Below are 16,712 nucleotides of genomic sequence, written 5' to 3'. Positions count from 1 at the left end.
GGTCGCTCTGCTCCCTCACGCAGACCAGTCGTCTCCAGTGTTAAAAAGATACCAGGCAGTTGGCAAGATAACTTCTTCTTTATTCACGACCTCCACAATGCCACCAGAGCAGCTTACAAGGACACTTCATGACATCGCTCTCCTCACTCTGAATGCCCTCACTGCCAACATTCTAAAGCAGCCTCCAGGGACAAGGAACATTCCAATGGGGATGGAAAGGGAGGGGTGAGGGAAGATACCAAGTGCTGCATAACAATATATGTATAAATATATATAGATGCCTATAGTAAACATTGTAATGCACAGTTAAGAACAGGAAATTATAACACAAACCCAGCAGGGGCGGTTGTGTGCGTGCACGGAGGTGTTACCCAGCAGGGGCGGTTGTGTGTGTGCACTGACTCACCCATGAAGCCACAGGATAATACCGTTAATCCAGCAATTTCATGTGGTCTCCTGGAGCGAGAGTCCCTGATATATGTGCTACGTCACCAATTAACACTGTCGCGCGGCCCTGCTCGGGTGATGTGAGAACTGAAGAGTAGTCATAGCGGGAGACGGAGGAGCTGTGCTGAAAGAAGGGACACACAACATAACATAGCATACCCCGTGGCCTCTAAAATGGCAGACCCTACACCCATGTGCTTCGAAGACACATCTTGAAGCACCAGGTGCTGTCCTGATTCTTCACAATACCCGTGGCTTTATGTGGGCCGGGGGGTCCTGCCGGTGCTCAGCACCACCCGTTCTAAAAAGCAGGTGCTGAAACGGGTCCCTGTCGGTCTCTCAGTATTGCTCTCACCCTTGGAGGGGAAAAACGTACCTCTGCAGCAGAACCACCCTTCACTATGATGTAACTTCAAAGAGATGGTTATAGTTCTTTCAGTCTCATCATTTTAGAACTGCAGCATTTTAAATATTCTATACACCGAAGCCCCAGTTGTTGCTTTTTTTATCTTATGCAAATAACGGTCACTGACAAAGCCAATAGTCCTGGCTTACTGTAGGCGTAATGTTACTTGTTGTATTACATACCTGGATGCAATGACAGAAGCAGCAAACTGCTAGTCAGGCGGCACACTCTGCTACGCATATATGTATACCATCCTGGATAACTTAGCACAGGAACATTCTTCTCATACGTGAGTTTGAGCTATTGACATTGTAAATAACAATGTCTTTTATTTTTGTTTTGGATTTTAAAACATAAATAAAAGGCTTTGCTGTTTACAATGCCAATATCTTAAACTAGCATAAATCAGAGACCTATTGCATTGCACATGCTTTTTTATTGCAGTATTCCCCTTAGGGAAACGTGCAGCTTTGTGCGGCATGTAAAGTCAGATTTGGTCTTATCTATCAGAATTCTGGAATATATGTGGTTAATTGCTTCCCTATCTTTGCCACTTTGCATCTCAGGGTATTTGATTGGAACCATTCGCTAGTGTGTCCTGAAATGAATGGTGAAAGGGTATAAGAATTCAGAGGTAAGGCTTCACTTTTTGTCCAGTTTATTTTCACATTCAGAGAAACAATAAAATCTTGAAAATATTTCTAGTATGGCAGATTTCTTAGGTTCTGACAACAGTGATGATGTATCATCTGTGTAGAGGAGCCATGCGAGTTTGACTGCAGCAGAGCAGCAGATTTTACACCAGATACTTCTTTGGATCGACTCATTTTTGGAGCAAGAGCCAATAAAAAGAAAGGGGGAAAAGGGTACACTTGTTGAGTTCCTCTATTGATATAGTAGAGATTGGTTTAAAAGTCATAGCAGCAGAGGTGTTTTAAGAGAACAGATCTATTTTTGTGTATACATGGAATGAGTGTTTTCTGATATTTTCATTTGCAGAGCCAATATCCTGCTTGCTTTTTCATCAATCCTTGAATTGGATTCTGGGCAGTGTTTGTTTCATTAAACGTGAAGGGCCATTTAAGATCGAATGTGGCTTGTATTAGAGATTGTAGTAATAAATAAATCCGTATTTGTAAAGCACGAACTACTCACCCTTACGGTTCTCAAGGCACTGGGAGCCGTTGTGGAAATTAAGTGAGCTATTGCTCAGAGTCACATGGTGCTGAGCTGCGCCGGAGCCGGGGATCAGAACCATGAACCCTATGCTCTGAAGTCTGCTGCCCTGGCCACTGCACCACATCTCTCCACATCTTGTGATGATGGATTTGGATATGGAAAAGTCTGTTTCTGGGTTATTCTCCAGCTGTTGTTGCTAGTGTACTGCCTTCCATTTACTAATAACAGATTCTCTCATTAGTGGTACCCGCATATATGATTCACATGCTGACCATAAAGTTTGGTTTGATAAATGTGTGTTCCCTGACAGTCATATATTCTTGTAAAAATAGATATATTAAATTGTTTTCCTCTGTATCGTGGCATGTTAGCATTGGATTTTTTCCAGTACTTGATCCATGGAGTTAAAACACCTAGTTACATTGTTAGTTTTAAAGCTAAGTGGTCATAAATGCTACTGCCCAATATTTCACATTCCTAGGAGATACTGCATCTAATATCAGGAAGTGATCAATTTGGGTCTTGGTTCAATGAGCGTAGGGGGAGAAAACATATAAATTGCCTTTGTTTTGCTATGTTAGCTGCGTTTGATGTATCTCAAACTAATCATCCCTTTAGGAACAGCTCGGCGCTAGGCTAAATGCAGACAAGAACCAACTACTAAGTTAGACCACTTGACTAGAAAAGCCATGTTTTTCAAAGGTTTTTTGAACTTTTTCAATTCTGAACATAATCGGATATTCCAGTGGAACGCAGCAAGATAGGAGAACGATCCTATTCGCCTATTCGCAGAGTTTACAACAAAGCTCTGTCTTTAGATCTTAGTAGTCTTGTCAGGTTATAGTTTCTGAGGCTATTTTGCAGGTAAGATGGAGCATTCCCATTTAATGACCTATGTGTAAGACAGCATAACTTAAAGATGTGTCTTTTTGCTGATAGATAACTAGTGCAAGGAGTTCAGGATTGGAGCAGAAGAGGATCTGGATGGAAGTTTGCAAACCAGTCTGGGTTGTCGTATTATGTACCACTTGTAGTTTGCACAGCAAAGTCTCATTTGCAGCCACCAATAAAGCATTGCCATAGTATAAGCGACTTGTGTACAAGGGTTCCATAAGAATTTATCTGGAGGGAGACAAGGAAAAACTTTTTTCAATAATGGCATGGTAGCGTAGCAGGTTCCACAAATAGTAGATACATTCTCTTTTATAGATAGAGTGAGATCCAACTTTACACCCAGGTTTTTGCTACTTTCCTTGGGAACGGGGCTGGACCCATTTAGAAGGCCACCAATCCAGCTACATTAGACTCTGAGCATTGCCTAATAGGAGTATTTCAACTTTTTCTCAATTTAATTGAAGACAGTTACTAGACATCCAGGAAGTTATTTTCCTCAAACAGTCAGAGAAACCTGGTTTATCTGGGTCCTGACCAAAAGAGATGACCAGTTGTGTATCATGCTTGTTTCCGGTCCAGAGAGGACCTGGCATGGCAGTTCGGGCTGGACTGTTCTCATGTGCAACAGTGTCAAGACCGATTTGCATAAGGCTGGGTCTAAACTGGGGTGGAATGCAGAGCACACAAAAAAGAGCAATAGATTTAACCCAGATCTCTTCACTGTGTGTAAATGCATGATTTGTTCAGTATTCCATCCATCATTTGTTTGCATAGCAGTTGTCTTTCATAGGCATAGGATATTGCCTCAAAACCACTTGCCTTGATGATCAGTGGAAGAGGGACAACATAGATGTTAAATAATGTAGGGCTAAGTGTTAAAACCCCTGATTGAGTGATTGATTGATTGATTGAGGATCCCTGTGATGGCCCTTTGTTCAGCAGGCATGGTGCAAAATGTAACAGGGTTCAAAGAAATGCATTGGGTGCCATCTTTTAGAAAGTCACTAAAACCATTTGAGCACCTTGCCATAAACCCCATTATTGCACAGGCTGCATTTGAGAATCCCATGTCAGATCATATCGAAGGACGTTGTAAAATCTAGGAGCTCTAATATCTCTGGGCTGTCTGCATCCAGGGACATTCAAATATTATTAGTGACAGCGATGAACTCTGTCTCTGTGCTGTGCCATGGTCTAAAACCAGACTGGGAAGGGTCAAGGAGCCAGTGTTTATTCAGAAGGGCAGAGAGTTGCTTCTTTATAATGTTCTCCAAAGACTGACCAAGGAGAGGGAGTAACAAAATGGGCCGGTAATTAGATGAAATGCCTGGATCAGCATTTGCCATCTTTAAGAAGGGGGCTGTGAGCGCTCTGTTTGCCCATATTAACCAGAAGGGAGGTTATTGTCCCATGTATGCTTATTTAACAACTCAACACCTCAACATTTTTCCTGAATCTAGAACATAGCTCTGTGTGTTTTTGGATTTTAGTTTACTATCTTTTCTAAATTTTGGTTACACCAGCATACTTGTGCAAAATTTCTACCTTTTTTGCATTATACTTGTTACGCAAAATGCCTCAAATTCTGCCATTGAGTCACATCGCGTTATTCTGATTTCGTTTGAGTAATGGAGCTTGGAAACAGCATGAGTGAAGAGAACGCCAGCTGCTGTTTTTCTCGTGAAAGCTTTGTTTCCTAGTACGATGCGTCCTTGAATACAAAAATGAATGCTGGGACTTGTCTGCAGTATTGCTGACCTTCTATTTGAAAAGACACTGCAGGTGTTTCTTAGCATGGGAAAGGCACCCTTTCAAAGGGAGAGGCTGGTACATCCTGACAATTAAATTTCTTTGAACAACTTTTCTACCTCTACTGGGAAAGTGCCAGCTCTTAGCGAAGTTACTACGGAAGTGTGCGGCCACATTAAAGGAAAAGAAGGCTTGTTGCATTTTAAGATGGAGAGTATTGCCACCACACAGTGGCTGTTGCTTTCAGCAAGGTGGCCATAATTCCATTAAGAACATATCTTACTGTGGTAGCAAGCCTCAGCCAGGCCTACTAGTGGAAGGGATTTGCCCTTCTCTGCTTAGAGTCCTTAGACCAATAATAAGACGTTGGCACAGAAACTGGAATAGAAAAAGACAGAGTTTATTAAACCTCATGAGGTGGAACTACATTCACACAACACCCTTCGGTAGAGTATTAGGTAGCACACTGACTAGAAGGAACTTGATCCTTTTATACCCACTCAGGGGCTGAAATGAAGGCTGTACAAGGTATAGAGTACTGGTTTCAAATACATATAATGTCATACAGAGAATGTGCTAGCAACAAGTGGGAAGGACTGACAGTTAGCTACTTCTGGTGGGCACATCTTGACAGTTACATGTTGGAGACAGCTGTATGCTCAACTGAGAATGTGCAAAGCAGAGGAGACTAAACATATCTTGTCTCCAGGCAGATTTCAAGAGTAGTTGACACGAAGGTAAAACAGAGCACATGGCATACAAAATGGCCGACAGAAATACAAAATGGATTCCGTAAAACGGACAAGATAGTCTCTAAATACAAGATGTCTTCTGCTAATGCTTAATCTAATCATTCCTAAATTACGACATTAGAAGGCTGTCAAGTTTCGATGCTAGGCAAATCCTGGAAGCATAGTACTACCATGGATAAATATATATTCAATTATTTGGAGTTGCCCTAACCTAAGCCTCTCTGTAGAGGACCAGCTTTGGGGAGTTTGAATCTGGGTCTGTGCTCAGCTACTCTTTTACATCAATTGATGTTGAAATTGATTCCTGCAATGCTCACTTCTCCTGGGTAAACTGGGGTGTGAGTGCCACCTCTTTATGCTATTAGCACCTTCTCTGGATAAAGATGTGCTACACAGTTCAATCTGTTGTTGGCCGTATAGCAGAAAAACAGCACAGCACACTTATAAATATCAAAAGTGTAGAATACACAATAACGTAGATTCAGGACACAACGGTTTTCCCAAAAAAAGTCGATGTGGTCTTGTAAATTTTTACTTCATCCTTTATTCATTTTTCTTTAAAAAGCGTTATTTTTTGCAACCTCCAACACGTTTCGTCCACAATTGGACTTCTTCAGGGCTACAAAAGTACAGAAAAAAATTATTTACAACATGGAAGACAAACATTTAAAATAGAAAAATCCAGAACAGTTTCCCTAAAGCCCTTGTTTAATTTGTTAGAATATTCTTCCCTCTAGTGGCAGAATGTTCTAATAGCCTTTTAGCCCTTTGTAGCAGGGTTATACCGGCTATTAATGTCCAAGTGCTGGTGAGGGAGTGGTTTTGTCACGGCCCGGCTGCCGCGCCTGCACGGCGCTAATTTCGCGCCTGCGCGTTCTACTGAGCAGGCCGGGCCGTGACGGAACCACTCCGTCACAAGCACAGCGTGCCCAAAGCTCGTGACAGAGTGGTTCCGTCACAAGCATGGCGGCACCACGTGGCCGCCCCACCCCACTAGTGGTGCAGCGGAATTACCGCCGCAGCCAAGGGGTTAATGAGCTATCGCAAAACAACCATGTTTTGCCAGGTGGGTCAACTGGGTTTTTGGCCCCGGGCTCGTGGCTATCCTAAACTACCAAGCCCACACCTTTCTGAAAACTAGACACCCGGGAGAGTCCAGCGAGGAATGGCTTGCTCAGATTCCCCAATGTTTCCCTACCCAGAATGCCCTGCAAACCTCAAATTTAGGTGAAAAAAAACAAATTTTCCACATATTTTTGGGTGGAATCACCGTGCCGGCACAAATGTCCACCCCAACAGCGTTCTGCATTGTCGCCTGACTAAAATGATAGTAAAGGAATGCAGGTGGGTGGCATTTTGTGGATCAACACACATTCCAGCACTTTCCACAACAGAAATATGAGGAAAATTTGTTATTTTTTTAATTATAAGGTTTGCAAGGGATTCTGATATCAGAACCTGGTGGGAGCCAGACAAGTCACCCCATCCTGGATTCCCCTGGGTGTCTAGTTTTCAGAAATGTATAGGTTTGCTAGGTTTCAAAATCTACAGCTAGGCACTTTGCAAAAATGGGTTCGTTTTTATTGTGAAAATGTAGTGTGTCCATGTTGCGTTTTGGGCTGTTTCCTGTCACAGGCACTAGGCCTACCCACACAAGTGAGGTACAATTTTTCTTGGAAGATGTTGTTGAATGCGGGGTGTGTAGAATTTTGTGGACCCACGCAAATTCCAGAACTTTACATCACAGAAATGTTTGTGGTTTGCAAGGGATTCTGGGTAACACCTGGTGCGACCCAGACAAGTCACCCGATCCTAGATTCCCCTGGGTATCTAGGACCCAAAATCCACAGGTAGGCACATCCTGAAAAAAAGTCACTGCCTTGTCAGCTTTCTGCTGCCATGGGGAGGGGGGAATTAGGGGCTATTGCCCCGATATGCCCCCAAGGGGAGCAGAAAGACTGTGGTTATTCTTTTGGGGGGTGGGGGTATTGGGATGGCCATTTTGGGAAGCCCCCATCCTACTAATATAAAAGGTAGCATAATTGCTAGCTTCTAGTGGACTTTCTGCCCCCCTCCTTGGGTGGTAGATCAGGGGCTACTGCTCCCATGTTCTTCCTGGAGTGGCAGCAAGTCTTAGGGTAGAGTAGTTGCACATGCACGCCCATTCTGGGCAGCCCCCACCCCAGGCCTATAAAAACATTAATCCCTGGTGTCTAGGGTGCTTTTTTGTCCCCACGTGGGGCAGATTCGGGGCTACTGCCCCCAGGGGGAGGAAAGACTGTATTTTGTGGGGAGGCCCATTTTGGGCAGCCCCCACCCCTACTTTACATAACAAAATAAATCCCTGTTTTCTAGTGGGCTTTCTGCCCCCCAGGGTGGAAGAAAGACTAAATTTAGCCCAATAATTATGGGGGGAGCAAAGGTCCCAAGCAGGGATCCACCATAAAGGGGTACCACTGGAAATGGGAGATTCTTCCCTTTCCAATTATACCTCTTGCGTCTTTCTACATGCTCGGGGGGCTTGAGATAGCCCCCTGAGCACGTAGAAAGTGAAACTGAAATGAGCCTCAAGGCTCACTTCAGTTTTGGTTATATTGAAATGCGCTTATCGTCATTTCAGGGAAACCAAATAAACAGCCTCCGAAGCTGCCCCCCACCAGCTCCCAAGGCTGCTGGTGGAGAAAGGGAATCCCCCTGTTGCCTGCACCAGAGGGGTTCCAAGTGCCATGTGATCGGATGGCTGTGGGCCGTCGGACGCACATGAGCACTGGTGGTCCGACACACCCAAGGAGTTAACAATAGTTGAGCCCTCTCTAGAATGCACATGAGAAGTACAATACAAGCAGGTGCTATAAAAGAGGTCTGCATAGAGCATGAACCTGGTACCAATCCATGGCTGCTGCCTCATCCGTGAAAGATCCAGAAACACCTTGGAACATCCTGTTGCCTCATGGACTTCCAAAGGAACCTCAAGACATGGCTCACCCATACTAAACAGGCATGATCTCCTCCTCCCTCCTCACGAATGCCCTACTCTGCGCCTGGATACCCTCCCAGGTGATTAGCCGCACTCTACATATTCACATAAAATAACATCCTGTGATTGGAAATGGAACTAGAGTCCGCAGCTAGGTCATTGGACCTATCCTTGGTTCACAAACTTTCAAACCATGGCTGCCTGTTTCATTAAAGACCAGGTGCCTTTGGCCCTTATTACAAGCTGGCCGTAAGAGGGAGAAGCATTTATCATTTTCGTCGGAGAGAGATTTTAGTGCATATGGTGAATACCACCTTTTCCAAGTTTTCAACTTCAAAAGGAGGCATAATTTACATAATTAGAAATTAACGCCCAAAGTTCCACATGTTTTTGCATGTTCTGGGCCTTTTTAACGAGTAATGTTGGGCACATTTGACCTACCGGAATCAAGTCAAGGAGAACTGTGAGAATGTGATAGTTATGAGACTTTTTTTTCGTAGTTTCATGTTGTGCCAACTTGATCCATAAGTTTCAGAGCCCTTTACATAAGCGCCAGTTGCGTTACACAAGGGCACAGAGAGATTAAGTGATTTCCCCAGAATCACAGGATGCTGAGCGTCATTGCCGAGACTAAACATGGATCCTCCAGATTTGAGATCGACCGCCCTAGCCGTTAGGCTACATCCTCTCATGTCCGGCCTCTTTCTTCGGCTCACGGAGCAAACAGAAGTTCGCACCGGATCAGAATTAGTCACATAGCTTTAAAGGAGGGCCTCTGTCTGTGGCTGAATTGTCTGCTTTTAAAATCCATTCAGTTTTACCTGATGTTATTGATCAAAAGTACTCGGAATAAACATTGTTGCACATTCTCACTCCCATTTAAACTGCATTTAAATTTTATTTATATTTCATCAATGCTGCAGCACTAAAGTGTTTAAAATGCAGCATGTGCCACAAACTTTTTTCCGAAAGTCCTTCATGGATACGATTCAAGCCTCCTAAAAGGGCAGTGGTGAGCATAGTTAAAAGTTCGGGCAGACTTGGGAACTTTCATCATTGGGAACCCCACCTGAGATTAGTTTTTTTGTTTTTGTTTTATATAGCACCCACTCCATCCAAAGATATCAAAGCACTTTACATGAGCACCAGTTGCAATAAAGATGGGCAAATGAATTTTTTCAGGCACCTCCAAATGAAGCGATTTGCCCAGAATCACAGGATGTTGAGCTTGCCGCCGAGACTCGAACTGTAGTGTAGTTCCTATATTCCCAATAGGCTCTGTGCATTGGCATAACATAAACGATAGTTTAGACGTAGGACTGAGGTCGACTAGGTCTCTACTGAATATGTTAGACCTAATTATGAATGGCAGCTAGCTCAGAGGTCACTAGAAACTTTCTCGAGTGAACAGGAATAAGTTAACTTTCCTGAATAGACAAGAAGGGATTAGCTTCTGACAACCACATAAACATGACAACTTTGCTCCCTCCAGAATAAGGAGTACATCTCCAGGGTTGTGTGAAAACAATAGAGATCTATTTCACTCAGTCTATCGTGCATGCTTAGTTTCACCAGAGTGCAGAGAAATAGAGAGACGGGCGTTTTCAATAAAAGGTGTTATTTATTGAGCAGTCTTCTTTCTCATGCAAGAGATGTGAATTGCCACAATTGCAATACTTGTCATAAAGTAAAGTGCATAAAGTAAAAGGAGTATTATGAAATAATACTGTAAAAGCATTTATATGGTTTCTTAGCCATATGATACTTAAAACGGACAAAATATATACAATACATACAATGATAAAAGTTGACTAAACGTACTCAACTGGTGCTTCTAAATACTCCGGTGTACCTAACCTAAGCCTAATATGTGGAAAGGAGTAAGTGAGCTGCAGTTTAAGTTAAGTTAGTTTTGCCAATAATCTGAATCAAGAATTCTCTAAGGATCTTTTCAGCTCTGTACCTTGGTTTTAGAATGAAGGAGGTCTTGTATCTCTTTCTCAGGACTCAATCTCCAAGCAACCCGCAAGGGTGACTGAAAACACTGGAGCTGGATTTTTCGGCAGGAGAAAAGACAGCGTCTCTCTCAGTGCGTCAAATGGGAGGGTCGGCTTCCTTCAGCACTCGCATCAGCTGGGCTTTGGGTAAGTAGATAGCCGCTCTGCTCCAAACCACCGTGTGTTTGCTTAAGGCAAATGCTGGTATATTTATACCTGGAAGGTGCCGTGTTTGACGTAAGGTTGGACTTAAGACGTCACTATGAAATGTCACTAAGAACTGGTAGTTCTTTCAGGACTCTCAGGAGTTCTAGGACAAATCAAAACAGAAGCAGGGAGAATACCCGGGCTGCTGGACGCTTGGTTTGTTTAAAGAACACGTTGTACTTTCTAGGAGTCTAGGGAAGTAGCCTTGCCATATTTGGACTGCATTGGCTATGACTAAATATGGATATGGTTCTTATGCCTTTATAAGGATATGATTTGTTATAACCGCATAAGGGCATAAATCGGGGAATATTTAATTAGGGTCCTAGATACGTTCACAACAGAACCTAGTCCTCCACCTCCAAATAAAGTGATTTGCCCAGAATCACAGGATGTTGAGCTTCCCACTGAGACTCAAACCTAGTCCTCCACCTCCAAAGTCAGCTGCTCTGGCTGTTAGGCTCCCACACCATAGAGGATCACCCTGCTGGGGCATCAGTCAAACCAGTCACCCACTATCTGTGGGTAGCATCAGTCGCCCACTATCAGTGGGTAGCATCAGCCATCTGCTATCTGTGGGTAGCATCAGTCACCCACTATCAGTGGGTAGTATCAGTCTGCCAATAGGGCCGGAGCACCCCACCCGGGGCCCCGGCCAGGCCCCTGGACCCAGCCGGGGCTCCCAGGCCCGGAGGCATGGGGCGAGCCTCCCCGGGCCCGCCAAACCCCGTCCCAGGCACCCTGCCGCGTGGCAGGACCCAGGACGGAGACCGGGGTGGGGAGGACGCCCTCCCCGGGGCCCTCAGGGGCCCCAGATGGGGCTCCGGAACCCATCCAAGCAGGGGAAGGCTCCCTGGGCACCACAGAACCCCGCCCCGGGCCCTTGGCAGTGCGGCAGGTCGGGGGACAGGGCCCAGTGCCGGAGCACCCCACCTGGGGCCCCGACCACCGCCACCTAACCGTAATGGTGAAGTCTCAATAAATGCCGTCATCAGGATAGGTAGCTGCCGGGGACAACACGTTGCATGAGCCGTTACCGAACCAAGCAAAGCATCGATATCCATTGGTACTGCTGATGGTAGTGTAAGACAGATGTCCAACACATATTCTTCTCCGCATAGCAGAAATCGAAGCACAGGTAAGATGCAATCTTGCCAGATTGGTCTGAATGAAAGAAACCACGTGGTATTCAGATCTCTTAGCGGGGCCAATCCGAGGACTTTAGTGATCCGTTCTCGGTATCGTATTGCTAGGACCTTATCTTCCATCGTAGCCTGAGTTTTGTCTGTAACTTGGCTTGCCATATCGGAACAGAAGGAACAAAAATAAAATTGCTGCTATGAGTCCCAAAATAAGAGGCAGGCCACCGAATAGAGAATGCACAAAATTCGGGAAGATGCCCAGAACTGTTTCAAAGGGTACTAACAGTCCCGAAAAAATTGTCTTAAATACATGTGCGATGCCACTGGTATCTGACATGTTTAAGATTTGGCTTAACATTTCTACGAAATGCATGGGGCAATTTGTCGATAATAATGTATGTATCTCTGCCGCGGTCCTTGCAACTTGCAGGTCTTACGTCTCTTTGGACGAAGTTAAAGGCACAGTTGTCTGTAAAAGTATAGACTTCATTCTGCTTAAAGTATCAATTCGAATACAAGAGATATTCACAGAAGGCCATATTGCTGCCTCCATGGCTGGATTGCTATTTGGATACAATACTTGCATACAACAAATGACCCTGGAAGTAACGCTCACGAGATAGGCTTTTCCTGGCATCATTCCACAACAGCTGCGGTCACTTATTATAACGTAGCTACAGTTGGAAAGTTGTCTGAAAAAGGGCTCTATCTGTGTAGCAGGGGTGTCGTGCAGATGACATGAAAGGTTGTTTGATGAACCTTCGCAGGCTCCATGCAAGTTAATACCTTGACACAGAATTGTACCGCTAAGTGATTTTTTACAATTGTTACCACTAAGGAATACCTCTTTTTTCCCTTCACTATAACATCTATGTGTATAGGGTAAATTCCAGGTTGACTTGATGTATCCTTTACCCAACCTTTCATACAGGCCTGCTGGTATATACTTTTGGCAGTATTGAAACTGGAAAGTTGTTATTGGGATTGTAATGGTGCCATGTATTATCCATTCAATGACAGGTCTTTCTGACATTGTCAATGGTAATATTTCTAGTTTTTCAATGCTCAGCACCGTGTAGTCTGCTCCTTTGTGTCCCAACGAGATTTGTCTATCAGTAAGGTTAAAGATAGAAAATAATGACGTTGTATTGATTAGAAGCCATGGCACGTAGCCTGAACGGAGGTTTTGTAACGTCCAGCCTAGCTATACAATAAAACGCAATTGGGATTGACAATGTTGTAACATTAGCATATCCTGTTCTATTATATCAACAGCAGATGATACAATGCTGTCCAGTGAATACTTTCTGGAGGACAGAGTTGTTCACCCATTGTCCACTACAGAAAGTGATTTTTCCAAATTAATACGATCAATTTCTCGTATTTTTTCTGCAGTTTCAATTTGTGTTATTTTCCAAGCTTCATTGTAAGCTGCGTATATTCCGGCGTATATGAAACATTTTTGACGCTGTTTGCGAGGTCCCATTATGAAATCTCACAAGTCAGCACCTTCTTTAAGTAAAGTCAAGTGTTGCTTAATTTCGGGTAGTGTGGATTTCTGTAGCCTTTCGAGACATAGTTTTCCTACACTGTATGTTGTAATTATCCCTGGATGTTGTCTTTGGGAATAACTTGGGTCTGGCCTATTCTGTTTGAACCCCTGTATTTTGTTCAGGAATCTATCTTGACAGTTATTAGTGTCTGTGGGCCAGATCAACCATTTGTTCCAATCAGGAATTGTTCTGTTTTGTTTAAAATATAGGACACGTCGAACCCCTCATCTGTAGTGGTGTTTCTATCAGGCAGAGGCTTTGGTATAGACGGGTTGTTTAAATCTTTTATCTTGGCTAGGCCAAGACAGGTTGTTTGTTGAATGGTGTCATTCAGGAGCATTATTTGTTCTGGGATCATGCAGGCTCTAAATAATGATTCTAAACCTTGATTCTTACACTCTTTAGTACCCCCGATGGTTTTTGTCTCAATGTTGTTTTTCCAAAATTCAAAACCAAATGTAGACATTTTTTCATAACATTTTTCAGAATAAATCAGTTTAGTATTTGTCAACATGGTTTTCCTTCCTGTCTTATTCACCATTTTGAAATAAAACGTTTCTGGATTAGTGTTATTAAACCCTGAGAAGTAAGGGAATTTCTCAAAAAATGTTTTCGAACTGCCTTTTGGCGGAGTTGGACAATGTTCCCACTGATTATAACTGAAAACATTTCTAGGATTAGCAGATTTATGCAGATAATGTTGCCCAAAGTGATTGCAGCAATACATTTCTTCATAATTCGAAAAACCCTGTAAATAATTATGTTCTGTAAATTTTGCTGACATTTCTAAATCTGACATCATATTATTATTATTTTCAAAGTCCCAATCATCAGAGAAAGTACTAGGTGATACAAAGTCACTTAAAGAGATCTTGAATTGGTGTGGATATTTCAAGAGCTCAACCGGGCCATAGATTTCATAATCAGTTTTGTCCCATGCTATACCACCAGGTATAGGATTTGCTGTGATGTTCACTGATGATAGTTCTCTTTTTTCGATGTGAGAAGATCTGTGTGGTTTCAGGACCAAGTTAATGTTCTGAATTGCTGTGTCCATTGTACTATATTTTCCATCAATAAATCTACCCAAACTTAAAACCAAGATGAGCCACAGAAGGAGGAAAAATACACCTAATACAATCCATAATTCAATCCATGGTGAAATTAGATATGTTTCTCTGAGTTGATGAAAGAGCTCTGTAATTTTCTTTTTGAAAGTTTTTGTTGCTGGCGTTTCTTCATGTTCACTTGGATCATCAGAAAAGTCATCAAAGTTGATAAAGTAGCCAGATGCAGTTCTGTCAATTGGTGGAATTGCTTCCGGATTTCCATTGATCTTTGGATTCGCTTCTTCCTTTTTCAAGTTAGTATAGTCCGATGCTACATCATTGTAGACAGGTGTTTCTCGACGAACTGTTGCAATTTGGGTTTCAGGAGGCATAAGTTCCATGGCTTTGTTGCATAGTCCTATTTTATTCACTGAAGGTTTATCAAATGTGATTAGTCTCTCAGTTTGAACCTCTTGGATTGTAGCCAGGTTTGGTCTTCTGCTACTTCTTGGGAGTCCACTGGGCCTACTACTTATTATTGGCCACATGATTGTGGTTTTACCAGGTCGATTGATACAACTCGGTTCTCCTTTTTACCAGCAAGGGGCGGTAGTACTACTGATCTTGTTCCGCTGACAGCTAAGAGAGGTACTGCTTTTCTGTAAGAAGGCCAAAATTCCTTCTTCACCGCGATCTTTTCTCTGACCAGATCCCCAATCTTTGGAATCCAGACAGGTCTTGCTGGGACAGGTGGTTTTTCTTCAGTGGTCGTTGGCTTTAGCTTTTCGTTACTTAGACTTTTTCTTGTTTCATTCAAGTCCTGTAAAAACCACGGAACGCCGTCCCGGGCCTTTGGCAGTTCCGGCTGCCGGCTGAGGACCGCTAGGCCAAGAGGGGGTCCCAGAGTACCTTGTCCCTAGTAATCCGGGGGGAGGCTACCCCGCTTTCTGGGTACAAGTGTGCACCGCGAGGCTCCGGGGACTCTAGGTGCAAATGTACCCGACCTCCTGGAGCCCCGGCTGGGATACAGGAGGCGAATGGCACCTCATCGGGACTTCCAGGGAAGCCCAGCCATCTGGTCGCCCCCGATAGGAAAGCATTGCGGGCGACCAGATGGCCGAGGGGAGAGGGGCGACCAGATGGCTGGGACCGAAAGGAGACCCTGGCTGCTAGGCCTCAGGCACAGGTGGGGATGCTGGAGCTCTCGGGCCCGGACACCCGGGGGAGGACTGCCCGGGACCCATGGAGCCCGTCCAGGGCTCTTTCCCACGCCGCGGGAGGGAGCCCCGGACGCCTGGGAGGTGTTGTTGCCCGGGGCACAGCCCATCTGGTCCCCGGCAGGAGACCGCCAGCCCTGGGAGGGTATCTGGGCATACCCTTGCCCCTAGTAACCCGGAGGAAAATGACCCCCCTTTCTTGTAACCCGTGCACACGAGGTGACAGAGGGGACCCAGGGCGCAAACGTGCCCGGCCTCCTGGAGCCCTGGCTGGGACCAGCAACCCTCCTTCTCTCTGAAGCCTGTCAGGGGAAGGAGACCATCCCACCTGGGCGAGAGGGCTCACTGGAGGGGTGTGGAGAGGTGCGACGGTCACATGGGCACCGGCAGGCCCAGCCGTCTCTCACGGGAGGGAGAGGCTGGCCAAGCAGTCCATCCCTAAATGGACCGAGAGTGCCCAATCGATCAGAGTACAGCCGGGGCATCCCCTGGCAGGCTGCCCTGCGCACGGGGATGGAGGGTGCTGGCTAGGCATCCCCTGCCTGCCCGTTCACCCAGGGGAAGCAGGCTCGGAGAAAAAGGCCCATCGGTTAGGGGCCTGAGAGGCAGGGGTGTTCCCGGACCCTTGGGGGCCCCGGAGGGCAGGCCCCGGTATGCCTTCCCCCTCTCAGCATTACCAGACCTCATGGAAGTCTGCCTGATCAAACTCTGAGAAAAACGACCATCAAACTCGGACAAAAAAGACCATCGGGAAGGGGCTGGGAGGCAGAAGCGTCCCCGGGCCCCTGGGGGACCCTGGCGGGCAGGCCCCGGGACACCTTCCCGCACTCAGCATGGCCAGACCTCACGGAGGTATGCCTGATCAAACTCGGAGAAAAATGACCATCAGAAAGGGGCTGAGAGGCAGGAGCGTCCCCGGGCCCCTGGGTCCCCTGGTGGGCGGACCCCGGGATGCCTTCCTCCTCTCAGCATGGCGGGACCTCATGGAAGTCTGCCTGATAAAACTGGGAGGAAACGACCATCGAACTCGGAGAAAACGACCATCGGCAAGGGGCTAAGAGGCAGAAGAGTCCCCGGGCCCCTGGGGGCCCCTGGGGGCCCCTGGCGGGCAGGCCCCGGGACACCTTCCCCCTCTCAGCCTGG

Source organism: Lissotriton vulgaris, chromosome 7 (assembly GCF_964263255.1).
Source record: "Lissotriton vulgaris chromosome 7, aLisVul1.2, whole genome shotgun sequence".
In the NCBI taxonomy this organism is placed as follows: Eukaryota; Metazoa; Chordata; class Amphibia; order Caudata; family Salamandridae; genus Lissotriton; species Lissotriton vulgaris.
Note: the sequence above shows the minus strand (reverse complement) of the source record.